Source organism: Malania oleifera, chromosome 3 (assembly GCF_029873635.1).
Source record: "Malania oleifera isolate guangnan ecotype guangnan chromosome 3, ASM2987363v1, whole genome shotgun sequence".
Taxonomy (NCBI): domain Eukaryota; kingdom Viridiplantae; phylum Streptophyta; class Magnoliopsida; order Santalales; family Ximeniaceae; genus Malania; species Malania oleifera.
Genome location: NC_080419.1, coordinates 84,197,257 through 84,216,380, shown reverse-complemented (window position 1 = coordinate 84,216,380; position 19,124 = coordinate 84,197,257). Strand labels below are relative to the sequence as shown.

At 36.0% G+C, this 19,124-nt stretch overlaps 1 long non-coding RNA gene across 1 annotated transcript; it reads left to right on the top strand.

The window, feature by feature from the left end:
* Window positions 1-15,163: 15,163 nt before the first annotated feature.
* On the top strand, window positions 15,164-17,497 carry LOC131150410 (uncharacterized). Its single transcript, XR_009135530.1, has 2 exons — window positions 15,164-16,924; window positions 17,022-17,497. It is a non-coding gene; the product is annotated as an uncharacterized LOC131150410 (long non-coding RNA).
* The last annotated feature ends 1,627 nt before the right edge of the window (window positions 17,498-19,124 follow it).

The window sequence follows — 19,124 nt, the reverse complement described above, 5'->3', positions numbered from 1 at the left end:
AAATTAAAGTGTAGTATTGTAAATGAGAGAGAGAGAGAGAGAGAGAGAGAGAGAGAGAGAGAGACCAATATTTAACTAGGTTCGGCTATACCCGTCTACATCCTCAACTTACAAAAAAACTCCCAAGGATTTCACTAATCCTGCTTACTTAACTAGGTGGAGCAAAGAGAGAGAGAGAGAGAGAGAGAGAGAGAGAGAGAGAGAGAGAGAGAGAGAGATGAATATTTAACTAGGTTTGGCTATACCCATCTACATCCTCAACTTACGAAAAAACCCCCAAGGATTTCACTAATCCTGCTTACTTAACTGAGTGGAGCAAAAACCATTAGACCCTCCTTATAGGATGGAGCCCTCCTCTTCAAGTAATACCCCATGCCTAGCACACTCTTTACAAGATGGAGCCCTCCTTCTCAGGCGATACCCCAAACCTGGCACACTTCTTACAGGATGGAGCCCTCCTCCTCAGGCGATACCTCATGCATGGAACACGGTTCACTAGTCAAACCGTAGGGATACAAATGACATAAATTTTGCGTACAAGGAAATGCTTCTAACAAGCTTATTTGTACAAGTTTTAAACTAGATGCACTCTCAAATGATTAATAAAATAAAGCTCGGTAGAGTATTTGATTTTCCTCTCAAAATATTTTTCCAAGTAAAACAGAGAGTTGTGGATAATGTTTTTCCTTAAGATTGACCTTGTGTAATTTCAAAATTAGAGAAGTTTTTCGAGCAAAGAATATGTGAATGAATATATTGCTCAAAGCTCTCTTTATTTACTCAAAGGATTTCTCCACAAACAATTTTCAATGATGAAGTTTATAGGAGAGTTTGATTTTGAGATTAACATAAAATGAAATAAAAGGCTCTCAAGCTAGATATATGAAGTGAATATAAGCTCAACCCTCTTTCAAGAACCCCTTACAAATTTCTCCAAAATATTATTCAAAAGAAAGTAAATGGGAGAAATTTGAACTTTGAAATCTTAAGAACAAGAAGCTTCTCAAGCAAGTATGTATAAATTAAATATATGCTCAAAGCGTACTTGTATAACCTCAAGATTTTCTCCAAAAAGATTTTTCAAAAGAAAGTAGGAGAAAATGAGTTTGATCTTTGGAAATGAGTATAGAGTGTAAAAAGAATCAACAATACTTTTAATATGATTCCCTAACCTTTCAAAAGAGGTTTGGCGAAGTATTTATAGGCACTTAAAAATATGGTCATTAGGTGACTATTGGGCATTAAATAATATTATTATTTAAATTTTTCTGATTGTTTGGAGCTCAAACTGGCTCAACTTGATAGGTCTGGTCAGCTGGCCCGAGGTCTGATCGATTGACCAAAGGGCGATTTCCTTTTTCGCGAACTTCGGTCTGCCAAGCACCAAGATCTAGTCTGCCGGATCATAAGGTCGGTCGACTGGGCCAACTAAGCCTTTAAGGGGCTAGTCGACTAGGCACTTTTAATTGCCTATTTATTTAGACCATTCGACTGGTCGAGCAAGGCTTAAAAGTGGTCGGTCTGTCGAGCCTATTCAAATTACAATTTTGGCCTTATGCAAACGCTGATCAACTGGCCCAAGTATACTTATGGGAGGTCGGTCGACTGGGCCTTTAAAAAAAATTACCCTTATGCACACACCGGTTGACTGAGCTTTAATAGTCGGTCTGTAATGCCTCGGCCCATTATACAACCCCAGAGTGCTACTACACCTGTACAATACACCTATCTCTAATAAACATACATATACAACCCACCTTGAAAAGGGCATACGTTCATACGGAATCTAATAGACATACCAGAATTCTAATTGTATCCTTACATACATTCATACCTACTTAAAGCAAAATCTATTCTCACAATCCCCAAAAAGACATTCTGAACAAAGTCTATTACATATAAAAAACACTTACGTAAACTACACACAATACAACGCTCCAAGTCCCTCTAGTAACTAAGACCGACGTCCTGCAAGGCCTGAAACAAAGGTTGTATTTTGGGGTGAGACACTTCTCTGTAAGGTGGAAGACATTACATCAGTGTGTGACAACATATGTTTAAACAATAAAAAGTAGTTACATACTTAAAGCATTCTCAATTTCGTAATATAGAAGATATATAGATATGATTCCTGCAATAGATAGTTTAGCATCATAACAAGTGAGAGTTCCTAAGGTTAGGGTAGGGTACAAGCCCATACACTGTACAATCCCTCCACTTAGTACTCAAACCTGTGACTTTACCCATTTTAGTTTTTAAATCATGTATATGCATATTTAAAACACCGTCCAGCTTAGAAACAATCATAACTATTGCCAACACTACCCCTTGGCACGGGTTGTGCGATCATAAAGCCATGAACCAGCCTTACCTTGCGCAGGCACTGTCATACATTATACATATTATAGTCCGATAGAATCTAATCCACCTGGTCCATTAATCCACCAGTGGCCAAACCTATCTAGCCTACTATCTCGATACCCATACTGAAAAACAGATGTGTGGTTGCACTGTATCTAAATTATAGCAATGGTACCGTGCTTAAGCTTTTTAAGACTTTCATATAACATTGAGCTTTTAAGGCTCTCATAGTAACAAGTTATGGTCCCAATATCATATATACAATTTACAATAAGACAAATTAACTTGTTTCCAATTCGTAAATCACCTGTATAGTTCCAGTATTTTCAAAAACTCATTCATTCATACTGTGGTATCAACCAATACACACACTTTCAGTTTAACCCTTTTTCACATATAGGGCTCATTATCTAACTGACACCTATTTTTCACATTTTCTAATAACAATTTGGAACTTCAATTCCCATAATTCACATATGTACTAGTCAATTCATCACACTCCATTTCATATCATATGTCACACTCATTTGATCAAAATATGCTATATACAGTATAAGACTCAAAAATATCATTTAAACGGAAAAACAAGGGTTCCAAGCATCTCCTACGTTAAGTTTAATATAAATAAAGTAGTTTTGTAAATTTTGGAGATCATATGCCAGAACTCGACTCCGTAAAATCGTAAAATTGATATTTTTAACCAGTGAAACTTTGCAAATAAGCAGTCATATCATACATATAAACATAAGCTAACTTGTTAGTAGTTTAGTTTTCCAAAAATACTGATGTAAACAAGTACCCTTACCTTTCCCCGAACTATACGGCTCCAAAATAGCGAACCGAGTTCCCAAAACCTAAAACCCAAAGAACAATACTTTAACACAATTGTATTTACTACTGATCTACCAAACTAAAAATGAACTTAGACCCTTACCTTGATTTCAGGCTAAAACTCGGAAATCCTCAAAACGAAGATTTGATCTGCTACAATCGTAGAGGTTTACCCCTTGATCTACGTAGTAATTTCGGATCATTGATTCGAGTAATAGACGACCCAAGATCCTAGAAAGGGAGAGTCACTTTCGACTTCTAGAGAGAGAGAGAGAGTTTCTTAACCATGAAGCAATGAATAAGATATTTATAATTTAGTTAACCCAGACAGACTCATCAACGAAGTGGAGCACTCGTCAATGAGTAGAAGAACGGCGTTCGTCAATGATGGAGTTAGCTTCAACGACGAGCTTGAGATTAAAAAATTCCATAAATCTCTTGGTATCCTTTCGTCGATGATCCTTTGAACCTCGTCGACGAGCCATAGAAGAAACTTCATCGACGAGAGAAGGAACCTCGTTGATGAGCCCTGCTGTTTTCACCTTTTTAAATTCCTTCCCCTTTTCTTATTTGTTTAATCCACATTTCTCGGGTTGGGTTCTTACACAATCAACCGAGCCTTAACAAAAATTGGGTTTTGGCCCTTTGTTTGATTTCAAAATCATTTTAAACCTTTTGTAGAAGTTAATCTTTAAGTATAAAAAGGTTTTATTATCTTTGGGGTTCCTAATGTAGAGACCTGGGAAATTTAAATAATAATAAAATAAGGAAAAGGAGGAAATTTGATTTGGGGAATACCAAACCGCCGACAGTTTGGAGAGGGGCACAAAAAATTGTAGACGGTTTTGTATTTACTGCAAGCCGATTATAGGTAAAGCGGTAAAAAGAGTGGGTTAAAACCTCAAACCATCAATGGTTTTGTGAGGGTGTAGAAAACCAACAATGGTTTTCTATGCAATGCTGAAAGTTAAGAAGAACCGCAAGCCATTTTTGTTAAATCAAAAAAAAAATCACTGACTCTCTCTCTCTCTCTCTCTCTCTCTCTCTAAACCCTACTGCCCTAACCCACTTCTCTCTTCATTTTTGCTCCGATTGTAGCCTATTTTGAATATCAAAAGCAACCATGAGGTTCGTGGGGTGATTATTCACAAATTAACCGGAGCAAATTGTTGAGTTGGGGTTTCGGGGCACCACTCCAAAACCAGGGTAAGTAAGGTATTTTAGGGTTTAATTGCTAATTTGGAGTATATGGAACCTAGGAAATGCTAAATGAGAAATATTCCGAGAGTTGAGTTGATTAGTTTAGGAAAAATGTAATTTCAGGGTTTTGAGTTTCGAACGCAATGATGCATGGATTTAGGGTTGTTAGCATGCCTCTTAGTAAGTCAGGTAAGGGAATAGATGAAGCCAGGTATTTTCAGTAAATTTATCATTGAATATACAATATTTGATTCAGAAAGGTATATATATGAATTAGTATAATTTTTGGGAATAATGATGTTAAACTGAGTAAACTTTGAAAATAGATTTAATATGATTTTGTCAGAAAAATATATTTTCCCAAGCTAGATAATATATTACAGAGTAGTACTCACTTGTATGTGGCATGAGTATAAGTTTTACTGTAAATAATGGTATGCCAGAATGTTTTATGAATTCACAGTACAAGCATGAATTGACGACAGTTTTTAGAAAAAACTATAAACAGTACAGAAATGATATTTTCAATATATTATGATATTAAGCCAATGCGGATGCCGTGATATTCATCCGGCGCAGATGCCGTGATATTCATCCGGCGCAGATGCCGTGATATTAATCTGACGTAGATGCCATGATATTCAACCATCACAAATGCTGTGACTAGATATGTTTATAATAGATATTCAAAAATAGTATTATTATTATGATAGATTTTACACAGAATCATGAAACAATATTATTACAGATATTATAGAATCATGATATTTCAGCTTATACAGAATCATGGTTGTTGCGGCGTCCCTGGGAGCGCGTGTGCCCCGGGCGGCGAAATTAAAAATCATTTTAATTTTTTCATGGAAAAACATGGATATCGGAGTCGCCACTAACCTTTAGTGCGGTTAGAACACGTGATTACTACCCCGTTAGGGGTAGAATGGATCTACGTTACCAGAGTTAGGCTCGGGAGTTCGGTTACGCGAGGGGAAGGTACAAGCACCCCCTACGCGCCCGTTCTTACGAACGGTACCTAATTAATTTGAAATTATCCCTAAGTTAATCTAACAAGTCTTTAAATTACTCCTTTTTATGAATTTATAAATACATGTAAAAAAATAAATAAGTAAATAACTATATACATATATATATATATATATATATATATATTCCCTCAGAGCTTAGGGTACGTGATGCCCAAAGGCTCATACCCCCGCAATAAAATCATAGGGATTAAAAATAAAAAAAATGCTTTATAAAATACGCTCCCAAATTTTAGAAATTTTATGGGTTTTCCTAAGTATGAAAATACTAGTTTAGGAGGTTTTAGATAATAGATATAATAATTTAAACATAATAAATAATAATAAAAAATATAGTAATAAACTAGAATATTAGGATACCACAATACGTACTAATCAATATATATAATAGAAGCTAAAATATCCAACATACCAATAAGAGTAGAATATAAACATATAATATAGACTAAGATAATGAGCATATCATAATATTAAAATATTACATGTGCGTTATAAACAAAAATACTCAAACATACCGTAATAAATATAATCACGATGATAACAATAATAAATATCCACAAATAATATAATACGTAATAAATTACTATAATACTATATATACTAAACATACCATGATACCAAAACACCAAAAATATTATATTACCTAAAATATCAAACTTACCATAATAATTAATACCTTGTATATTAACATAAAAAATATAATAATAATATATAATATTACCTAAAATGCTATATTACTAAATGTACACGGTCACCTAAAATACTAAATTAAATGTACAATGTTACTTAAAATTCTAAGTTGCTAAATATAAATATCACTTATTCAAATAAATATTATAGCATTAAAAATTCCACAACAATGTTATGAACACGACAAAATAATAATATAAATCGTATACAAGAAACAAATAAATAATACACAATAATGAACATCAATATATACGCAATAACAATATAAAGTAAATTAAATAAAACACTACTCAAAACCCTAACAACGTGAAATAGCCAAAACCCTAAAATAAAACAATAACCCAAAATCCTAAATGGTTGTATTATGAAAATAACGTAAATAATCAAGAATCCTAGATGTGCATAAATATTACAATCCTAAATAATAAACAAAATCCCTAAATATCGTATGAACAATAAATATGACAAATATCCTAAATACATCAAAAAGCCTAAATAATGTCTACACAATAAAACATCCTAAATAATATGTAACAATAAAAATAATGATTACACAAAAAAAAAAACAATACAATGATAATATAAGCACTTTAAACACATATACAACAATAAATATGGACATGTAATAAAGTATTAAATAATCATCCAACACCTATAACAACAATGTTAAATAGATATAGATATATAATAAAAGCCTAAACGTGAAAACTATATATTACAATAAAAATAAATATATAAAAAAAAACCTTAAAGATTACACATGCCTGCATAAATAAAAACAAAAACAAAAAAGAACAAAAAATGTTAGTTTTCAATACAAAACAAGACCAGAAAAGAAACATAAAAAAAAATAATAAATAAATAATTGAGAAATTGCATGCCAGTGCGTTTGTATGCGTGTGTACAGAGACGTACAGGGGACTCACGAGGTTTGGAGATGGCTCACGGATGGCAGCAGATTGGCAGCGGGGTGTTCGGGTCCTGGAGGTTGGCTACTGTGGGGATGGTCGGTGCAGCAGCAGAGAGATTGATGATGGCCGGAGATGATGAGGGTCTCGGATGGTGCTTACGGCGGTGGGGGCGGATCAGAGGTTGCTGGAGTGGTGGTTGTAATGCTCGGTGGTGCTGGCAGTGGTGGAGTTGGAGGTCATCGGTGATTCACGTGTCTTCAGCAGTGACGGCAGCAGGTAGGGGCTCGTGGTGGTTGTCGGCGGCTGGGTTGCTGTGCGGGTATGGTCGGCGGAGATGGTGGCGGATCGCGGCTGTAGTGATGGCTGCCTCGGCTGGAGAGGGCTTGGAGTGGTGTTGGTGGTGGCTGGTTCGTGGAGCAGGGGAACTCTTCGAGGCTGAGCGTAGAGCAGAGCTGCAACTGCTACTGCTAGAGAGCCGCTGGGGCTGGCCTGGAGTCGTGGAGTGCAGAGAGAGAGGGGATTGAGATGGAAACAGAGGAGAGACAGGGAAAGAACCGAGGACTGAGAGAATGAGAGAGGAAGAAAACCGAAGGAGATGGAGAAGGTGAGGCTTTGGGAAAGAAGACCGGGAGCAAAAAAGGGGGCGTGGGGCACTGCTGTTAGTGAGAATAGGAGTTTTTTTTTTTTTTTGCTTGGCTTCCCCGGCCGTGGCCGTGTTTGCAGCGCTGTGCCCCCATATATAAAAAAAAAAATTGGCAACCCTAAAACAAACCTTCCCCTTTTGATTTGATTTATTTTATTTTTCTATGCTTTTGGTAATAATGAAGAGGGAAACAATATTAATAATAATAATCATAATAATACAAATATCAATAAGGTAATAATAATACTATTAAATAGTAAATAGTAATAAATAATTATAGTAAGAAAATAATAAAGATAAAATAATAATAATAATATTAATACTAATAAAAATAAAATAATAATACTATTATTAAAAGTAATAATAATAATAATGATAACATAAAAATAATAATAATAATAATAATAATAATAATAATAATAATAATAATAATAATAAATAATACAAAAAAAATAAAAAATAAAAAATAAATGAAAAATACAAGTAATTATAGTAAAGTAAAAATAAAATAAACGTACTAGTAATAATAAATAAAAATGAAAAATAATAATAATGATAATAGATATGCTAGTAATATAGGAAAATAATAAAATATAATAATAATAATAATAAAATAATAATAAAGTATTAATTTTGAAGATAATAATAATAATAATAATAATAATAATAATAATAATAATAATAATAATAAGGTAATGGTAAAAATAGTAGTGGCAATAGTAATAATCCAAAATAATTATAGTAAATTAATAATAATAATAAATAATAAAAATAATTATAAGAAAGTAATAATAATAATAATAAAATAATAACAAAAAAGGAACCCCTTGTTCTATTTGGCTAGGGCAAAAATAGGGTGTCTACAATGGTTATTTCAAATATACAGAATCATGGTGCAACAGTAATATACAAACATAGTATTATATATTTTTAGATCCCTGATGGACTAAAATAGATTACAGAGCACAGTACCATAGCTAGCTAGCCAGATCAGACAGTGTAACCCCTGTGTGCCAACCTGAGAAGTATTGCGGAGAGTAAGATGGGCGGACCAGGTTGGTAATAGCCGATAGTGCAACCACACTATTCAGAAAGTGTTGGGTTGGAGGCCGATTAGCCCCGAAGTGTTGTGGAGAGTAAGATACCCACTATGTGTCGACCCGAGAAGTGTTACGAAGAGTAGAATGGACGAATCAGGTTGGGTGGGCAATCGTGTGTAATTATATCATGTTTGACTTAGCCTGGTAGGCTGGCCAGAGTTAAGTCTAGCCCGTGGGCTGCACAACCCGAGTCATGCAAGGTTAATTCATGGTATAAAGTTATCCATCCAGGGTATAATTTTAGTAATATACAGATATAGCAGATGATTTATATGTATACAGAAATTTAGTATGATACAGTATGTTATGTTGATTTACGATTTATTCAGATTTATACAGAATTGTTTTACCTGACTTGTCAAATGCAGTTAAACTATGTACATATTTTATTTACTTATCAGATATAGTTTATCATGTATAGTATATGTATATAACATAATAATACTCATGTTGCCACATAGTGATATTAGTCTGTCTCCCTTACTCAGAGGTGTCTGACCCTAGCAATACGAACATTTTAGGAAACCCAAACAGGCGAGTGAAGCGAGCTCCGAGATTGAGGCTACTAGTGCTACCCCTAGCTGAGAGGTAAGTAGTTGGGTGAGATCAAGATGGATTTTTGAGGTATGACCCTAGGATATTCATGGCCCTTTTTGGGATGTATATGTGTATTTTTGGTTATAGTAAAACTCTGGTATTGTATATAAGGTTGAATAAATCATGGTTTCCACTGCATAGTTGTCATGTATGTATGAACAAGTATATTTACGGTTTCCTTTAGGGTCTGGGTTGATTTAGTTTACGTTTTATAGTATCAGATTTGTTGTTATTATTATTATTATTATTATTATTATTATTATCATTATTATTATTATTATTATCATCATCATCATCATCATCATCATCATTATTATTATTATTATTATTATTATGATCATCATCATCATCATCATCATGATTATTATTATTATGATGATGATGATGATGATGATGATGATGATCATCATCATCATCATCATTATTATTATTATTATTATTATTATTGCTATTATTATTATTACTATTATTATTGTAAAGACCCGAAAATTCAAAAGGATTAAAATAATTTAAAAAAAAAATAAATAAAATAACAAATAAATAAATAAAAGGAATAGCGTGGAAAAAATTAAATTAAGATAAATTAAATAATTAATTAAATAATAATTATTAATTAAACATTATTAAATTGGATTTATTAAATAAATAAATATGATATATATATATATATATATACAAATATAAATAAGAGTTAAAGTTATATATGTATACATATATATATATATATATATAAAATATTAATATAATAATAAAAAGGAAATGGGTGGGATTGCATTTAATGCAATCTGAAGATCATATTTCAAATTGGAAATCTGATCTTTTTGAATTTCTCGCAATTCTCAGCTTCTTCAGCTTCTTCTCCTAGTCTCTGTATCTTCTCCATCTCTTTCCTTTCTCTTCTCAATTTCTTGACGAGTTTGCAGCGGATCGGAAAATCGAAAGGTGCCGTTAGATTTTTGGTTCTACTGCCGACATTTCTACTGGAGTAGATTGGTCGTGGGAATGACTTAGGCACTACTCCTAGGAAAAGGTAATTTTTCCCCATTTTCTCAATTTTACTTTAAATCTGCTGTTAAATCGGCGAACGGGTACCACCACGTGGTCCTAGTCGTCGTTGTCGTCATTTTGACGTAGGTAATTTTTTAATTGAGATTTTCTAGGCCCTACTCCAAAGTAAGAGTGGGATTTGAGAAATTTGGCAAATTAGTTAAATATGTGGGTATAACTGTAAATTGAAAATTATGACCCTAGAAAATATTTAAATAGTATGTTATTTAGAAATAATTTAAATGAAATTAGGATTTTTGAATCAGAGCCCGGGTAAGCGCCGCGGGTGTAATTTTGGGTTCCGCAGGCATAATTTAGAAAATTAAGTGGGAGTGTTAAATATTAGTTTAAATGTTAATTTGAAGTGTGTGGAACCTAGGAAAGGCTAGATGGGTAGTATTTTGGGGAAATGGATTAATTAATTTGGGAAATTTGATAATTTGGTTATATTTAAGGATATATTTAATTATTTAGAATTTATGGGCCTAAAATTATTAAAATAATATTTTATTTAGGAATAATTTATTAGAACTAGGAATTTAATTTCAGGATCCGGGTGAACGCCACAGGCATCTTTTCGGGGTCCTTGTTGGCGTAGTTCAAGAAACAAGGTAATCGAGAAATTTATATATTAAATCAGGTTTTTCATGAATTAAAAATGAACATGTGTTATTTATGTATATTTATTTTTATGTGAGTTTAAAATGCTAGTCATGAAATTTATGTTTTCTGAGCTTAGGATTGTCGATATAGTTATATATGTGTGAAAGTAAACAAACGAAAGTGAAAGGAATTTTCTAAGGAATTATGTAAGAAATGAAGTATATTTTGAGCATGTAAATGTTAAATGTGGGTTGGCTTATTTTATGAGAAATATGTATGAATTTTACTGCTAAATTGTGTGGCATGAGAATCTGTGCAAATTATATGTTAAATGTATGAGATGCAGGCTAAGTAAGTAAAACAATGAGAATAAAATATGATATGGACAATGTTGCCTGTGTATGTTAAATGCAACCATGTAAATGTAAGACAGCTGAAAGAGAGCCATGTTAGCAGATCTAGCACACTTCTGTATAGACTAACTGATGACAGCTAAAAAGAGCTGTGTTAGCAGATTTAGCACGTTTCTACGTATACTAACTGATGATGGCTAAAGACCAGCTGTAGTACGAAATAATGAAATGAAATGTTATGCAATGAAATGACTGATGAAATGGCAATGAAATGAAATGACAAAGGCAAATGATGTAAATGGGAAAAAGTCACTTAAAGTGAAATGAAATGCAAAGTTAAGTTATGAATAGGAATGAATGTGCATGAATGTATAATGACAGAACAGAATGATGTATTATGATAATAGAAGTATGTATGTATGTAGAACATGTTACAATTGGGCGAGGCATACTCTTCGCCTGAGGGCTTGCTGAGTAAGGCGAGTGCACTAGTAGCTTCAGATGTGACAGTAGCTGCATAACACACTAGGGCAAAGGGAACCTACTTGTATGGGAGGGTAGGATTCCCTATCCTTAGGGCCTTTGTCGGTAAACTATTGTTGAACTATGTGAGTACGAGATTAATTTACCACTTGAGGGCTTACTGAGTAAGGTGGGTGCTATGATATGTTTTAATTGTGACCTTAGGGTTACCTAAGTATCAGAGCAGAGGGGTGCTACTTGTATGGGCGGGTAACCGCCCCTATCCTTGGGTAATCTCGTGGGTTAAATATTTGCATGTAATTGTTTAGGTTCAGAAAATGATTTCGGTATTATATGATGATTTGCAAATGAAATAAAAATGATATCTATCTATCTCATGTTGGCCACACGCTGTTTTAATATGTATATTTCTTCCCTTACTGAGACGTGTCTCACCCGACTATGATTATTTCTTTTTCAGGACATCCTCAAGGTCGAGCTTAGGAGCTCGAGGGTATTTAGCATTTTGAGGGACTTAAAGAGAAAGGGTATATTTTCAAAACACTTTGGGGGAATGTAAATATTTATGTTTTAAGTTTTTATGTTTTAATCCTGTTGAGAACAGGATGATTGTGAAAATACTGAAATGCTTTTGGAGATGTATGTATATATGGGAATGCAGGTGTTGGATGGATATTTTGGATTATAGATAGAAATTAGTAAACTCTGGTATTGTGTTATATGGAGATTTTGTTTATATTTTCCGTTGCGTATGTTAGGTTAATTATGGATTATCAAGGATTTTATCCAGTATAACGCGCCGGACCCGGGTTTAAGGGTTCGGGGCGTTACAATTATTACTATTATTATTATTATTATTATTATTATTATTATTATTATTATTGTGTGGAAAAAAAATATAGTATAATTTTTTGCACGTTACAATTGTGGTATCAGAGAAAAGGGATAGTTACCCCCGATACCCAATGTCGCGAATGTCCTCCTATGCGAGGCGAAAACACAACAACATGTGTGTATTGCCCCGGGGTATGTGAATTGGGAAAGGTGTGTGATTTTTGAAAATGATATTTTCGTGGAAAAATAAGGTGGGATGGAGTCACCACTCGCCTTTTAAAGTGTGTTTAGAACACTTGCTTACTACCCAATCAAGGGTAGAATAGGTCTGCGTCACCAGAGTCGAGCTCGGGAGTACGGTTACGCGAAGGGAGGGTATTAGCACCCCCTACACGCCCATTCTTACGAACGGTATCTGATTTATCAAAAATTATCCCTTAAACCAAATTTAATAAGCCTTTAAGATCACTCCCTTCCAATAATCGGAAAAATGAAAATACTATATAGGTATTCCCTCAGAGCTGGAGCATATTGTACTCTGAAGAGTTCATGCCTCCCTTTGAAATCATTTAGATTGGAAAATTGAGAAAGTAGGGTACGAAAAATACGCTCCCAGGGTTTTGAAATCTTTATAGAATTTTCTAAGTAAAAAGTAATATTCCGAGAGTCTTTTGGAATCTGTTCAGGATGGAAGCGATTTCTTGGGCCTAAAAATATTTTTATGATTTTTTATGAGTGTTAAAACATTTTGTGATTTTTGTGATCTTTTCAATATTTTTCTTGAATGTTGAAATAGCACAAATAAAATTAAGATGAAAACCGTGGAAATTAAAAATTGAAAATATATATTTTTCAAAATTTTCTGAAATTTTTGTGACTTTATAATTTTGGTGGATTTTGGTGAATTTTGGAATTATTCAAGTAGTAATGACACAAACTAAATCAGCTCAGTCGCGGTTCAGAAGACCCAACCGATTCAGAGAGAAAGCTAGTCAATAGGGAAGTGTCAATTTGTTTAAGGTCCGGTCAAGACTGAAGGGTTTAGGGTATGGGCTTGAACATATGCATGGGACACTGAGTGCATAGGTGTGTGTGCATGGGCATGTGTTGTCTACATGCATGAATGTGCGTGCATGTGCATGAGTGTTGAATGTAGGGGTCTGTTCATACGTAAATGTATACGTGTGTGGGTGTGCATGCATGTGCATGAGCATAGAGTGCATGGGTGTGCACATGCATGAACGTGCACGTGTGTGGGCGTATATGCATGTGCATACACGTGTGTGTGTGTGTGTGTGTGTATGTTGTGAGCATTCATGATTATGAAGGTGGTGATGTGAATATGCATGCATGCATAACGGCGTATGTGTATAGGCATTGAAGTGTGTGCGTATGAATGTACGAGTCTGTGACTGTAGATGTGCATATGCATGAGGGTGTACATGTGAGAGTATTTGTGAATGAACATGTGTGTGTGATGGAATTATTTTGAAAGTGGCTTAAAATATTTTTGGGATTTTTCTCTTATTTTTCTTGATTTTTGGCATTTTTCCTAAATTTTATGAGTTTTCTATAGATTATTTGAAGCTTAAAAGAAATTATTTAAAATAAAATAAAAGAAAAACCGGTAAGAACCGGTTTTGGGAGGGGACAGGATCGGTCCAAGAGTGACCAGTTTAAGGCTGGTCAAGGCCATGGGCGCCACGTGTCGCACCCAGAGTGGAGCTTGCATGCGGGCAAGGGTCGGCTATGCGGCATGAACCATAACGTGCATTGATGGCAGGGATCCAATAGTCCGCAAAGCAGTAGCCTTTTGAATTAATTGAGAAGGAGACCTAGGGGCCACGAGTCGACGTGTGCAGGGGAAGGCGTGTTGGGCCTCAAAATGACCCCTACCCTGAGGCGATCTCAACCGTTTGCTGCTACAGAGATCGGAGAGCTAAGGAGGAGGTGCGGACATGTGACATTGACAAGCTGTTGTGGAGTGATCTGGACCATTGGCAGAAGTGATGATCTAATAGTGGATGCGAATGGCGTCTACTAGCATTGATTGCTCAAGAAACAAAACGAACACGTGTCGCCAAAAAATTGGAAGGGCAGGCAAGCATTTATGAGGGGGGAACTGACAACATTTAATGGCTCCTGTGCGGGGGCAATCTCTACTGTTGGTAAGCTGCCAGGTGTCAATGGTCGGGTAAGGGAAGGAGAGGCGCATGATAGCTTCTGACAAATGGAGATCAAGGTCGTTGATAGTGGAATGTGATCCGACGGTCGGAGGGGGATCTTCACAAGTTGCTCGGCTGGCTTTAATCTCCACTGTTGCCGAGCATCCATGTTGCAAGATCTTGTTGCTCCAACGCTTTAGATACTTAAGCCCATTTTTTCCACTCTGTCTCATTTTCTAATTACCATTCTTGAATTCTCTTTCTCTTCTCTCTCAATTTCCTGTCTCACCCTCTCTGTCTTCCCCTTTCTCTTCTCTGTATTCTCACTGCTCTCTTCTCTTGTCTTTCTCTCTTCTCTTCAGATCTATGAACCATAACCCATGTTGCACCCACGAACCCTAAATCCTTCCCAAACAGAAACCCAAAGTTTCTCAACACTCCCCAAGACCTAGCCCCCTGGCCTGAGTCAACTTGGAGTGATCTGGTGGTGCTACAGCAAATGGAGATCCCAAGGGAAAAATGGTTTTGTTCGATTCCAAAAAAAAAAAATGCTCAGACCAGATAAGTTCGCTTGACTTCTAAAATTTTTTTTGTTTTCTTCTATTTTCATTTTATGTTTGTTTTTGGTTGTGAAAATAGTGGTGATGTGTGTGATGTGAATGGGGATGCATGTTGATGATGGCTTTGGTTTTAGGGTTTTGGTTGTATATGCGAGGGTGGAGACGAGTTACCCTTGTCTTGGTCGAGGTGAGTTAGTGGGTGAGTGAAACTGGGGTTGACTCGTGTGAGTCAACCTGGGGTGAGTGGAGCGAGTTAAGCCACGGTTGACTCGTACGGGTCAACCCAAATGGGTTTTGTGAACCCGGGTTACCCCGAGTGAGCCACGTGGGCTCTGTCACATGCTTGAGTCATATGTGGGTTTCAAGTGGATTCGGCCTAGGTTTGAGTTTTTTTAAAACATGGTCGGCCCACTTCTTTTTAGAAACAAGCCCCGGGTCTTCCAAAAATAGGGCCAGCCACTTCTTTTTTAAAACAAGGCCCGGTTCTTTTAAAACAGGGTCCGCACACCTTTTTTTTTCTTTTTTTATAATAAGGCCCGGGTTTTTTAAAACAAAGCTGGCCCACTCCTTTTTAGAAATAGGGCCCGGGTTTTTTAAAACAAAGCTGGCCCACTCCTTTTTAGAAATAGGGCCCGGGTCTTTTTAAAATAGGGCCGGCCCACCCTATTTTTTAAAGTAGGGCCCGGGTTTTTTAAAACAGGGCCGACCCACCCTTTGTTTTTTTAAAAAAAATATGGGGCTTAGGTTTATTAAAATAGGGTCAGCACACTTCTTTTTATAACTGAGCCTAGGTATTTTTAGAACGGGCCCATGGGTTTTAAACATAAATTGGGTCAAGGGTTCCGAAATAGGCTTTGATATCTCAAGTTGGAATTAAGCTCCCGGAATAGGCTTCGAACCCGAACCCCAATTCGGGTCACATGGTTTGGGCTTGAAGGGTTTGGCCTCGGGTTAGGGTCCAGTGTTCGAGTCTGAACTTAAGAGGCCTGAGCTCGGGTTAGAGAATAAACTCGAGACTTGAGGGAGGTATCCTGCTCCTACAATTTACTTTTAATTTACGAACGCATGCTCATTATGAGGAAAAGGGAAGCCAAATTTACCTCAAAACTTTAACTCCTCCGAACTTGGCTTCCTATGATTGTCTGGATGTCTATTTTGAAGCTCTAAGCTTTCTGTAATCCACTCCCCGACTCTAGTCCTCCTTCTGGCTCCTCTGGTTCTTAGGTTCTGCTTCTCTGGTTCTGTCCTCTAGGCCTCGGTGATTCTCTATTCCCCACACTGTTTAGTGTAAAACTCCCTTTTGCTCTCAATTTAGCAGTTCCCACCCCTCTCTAACTTTCTCTCTCTCCCAATTCTCACAGGGTTTCTGTATGCCTTCTCTCTCTCAATTTTTGCGGAGTAATTATGTGCTCTCTGAGGTGTCTTTCTACAGTTCTGGGACTCCCTATTTATAGGGAGTCTAAGATGGCCTTCAGCACCAATTCCCTCAGCAATTCCCCTTTAATGGTTTGTGTCGGGGAATAATTCCTTGCATGTGTGGTTTATTTTTCCTGATTTTGTGGACTTATGGCTAACTAACTTTTATTCTCCTTTTCATGTGCAGGTGAAAGTCTAGGTGGCAATTTGGGACTTGCGAGCTTTTTGAGGGCTCCTAGGTGGCAATCTGGGAGTGGAGGGTTTAGAATCAACTTTGGCCTTTTGTATTTTGCATTTTTTATTTGTCATTTATTTTTTTTGTATTTTCCTTTCTTCTGCTAACGCGTTTTATTCTTTCCCTCTTTACGCAGGTGCACTAGGTAATCCAGATGGCAGTACAGGACTTGCGGGCTTGGCATCTTCTTTGCTTTTTTTTGGTTTTCTGTATTTTTTTTTTTCATTTCCTTTTATTTTGTGTGCTGGTGTATGTACCCCCATGTTTCCTTTCCTGCAACATTTCTTTGTACCAGTCCCTGTATTTGCGCATTTTATTTCCCATTCCTTGTATTTTTTTTTCCTGCTGTATATTTTATGCATGTATGTATTTGCATCATACTTGGGGCACGTGCTCTTCTTAAAATATATCATTGTGTTTGACCCTTTTCAATTTGGACTTGAAACGAAATTTGGGTTGACCAAATTGACCCCATGAAGCTAAAGGTTAACAAAACATGACTTTAAGACCTCCCTAGTTTTTGAAATTAACACCCATCTTGACAATTAAAAAGTTAAGCTCAAAACTCTTAACAAACTAAGATTTTAACTTAAGAATTTGAAGGGCTCGCCTTAATAATTTTTTGATGTTGGAAGATTTATTTCTAGTAAATGGACTAAATTTTGACAACCACATAAATCAATACAAAAGTTCAAAGAAATTATTTTTTTACGTTGGATTTAAATTTTTGGATTTTCAAATTTCATGACACCTAGAAAGATGGTTTTGAAAAGAACCAAGACCAAGAAAAACTAATTTTGAAAATAAATAACTGTTAAGGTACCCTAGTCTAAAAGGAACCAATTATTAACACCTAACCCAAGGGAAATGGCTTTTAAGTTCACGGGGCTTGATTAATTCCACGGTTGGTAGGACTTTTGCTAGAATGGAAGACCCAATCAAAATTGGCAACTTGTGATGGACTGTAAAACTAGGTTGTTATTAAAAGGATTCCAATTTGGACTTTCATTGTGTTCAAATCATAATTTTAAAATCCATGGTTACGCAAGACTCAAAGTCAAATTTTATTAATACTGGGTCTTCCTTGGGGGAGGCCTGGTTAAAATTAAGGTGTTGACAGCTGTCCCTCTATGTAGGCTTTGTTGTTTCAATATAATAGTAGGATCTCTTCTATGTTATTTGGAGTAAGCAAGTACGTAGAGATATGAGACACTTATTTTAACCAAGCTACATCCATGGTCAATCAACTGCAATTGGCTTCTACCAACCAGAGAGACATTTTTTTTTTCTTTTTAAGTAGGTAGTGATTAGTGGGGATTTATGGTTGGTGGGAAGTATGAGATCTTGAGGTAATGATTTGCATTGGATGTGATTAATCCAAGTGGCATTGGGTACACTAACCCAAACCAAAGTTCTTTAAAATGGCTTGCTACGAATGTGATAATCCGAGCCATGGCGGGTTCGATGATCCAAACCTTTGTGATGGTTTTCTATGGATGTAGGAATCCGAGCCATGCTGGTACGATGACCCAAAGATTTGTGTCAATTTGTAGTGGATGTATGAATCAGAGTCATGGGGGTATGATAGACCCAAACCTTTGTGACGGTTTACTGCGTATGTAGGAATCCGAGCCATAGGGGTACGATGACCCAAACTTTTGTGATAGTTTGCTGCAAGTGTAGGAATCTAAGTCTTGGGGATACAATGACCCAAACCTCAGTGATGGTTTGCTATGGATATAGGAATTTGAGCCATGAGGGTACGATGACCCAAACCTCTGTGATGGTTTGCTGCAGGTGTAGGAATTTGAGCCCTGAGGGTACAATGACCCAAACCTCTATGATGGTTTGCTGCAGATGTAGGAATCCAAGTCGTAGGGGTACGATGACCCAACCCTCTGTAATGGTTTATTGTAGATGTAGGAATCCAAGTCGTAGGGGTACAATGACCAAAAACCTTGTGATGGTTTGCTGCGGATGTAGGAATCCAAGCCATGGGGGTACAAAGACCCAAACCTCTGTGATGGTTTGCTGCGGGTGTAGGAATCCAAGCCA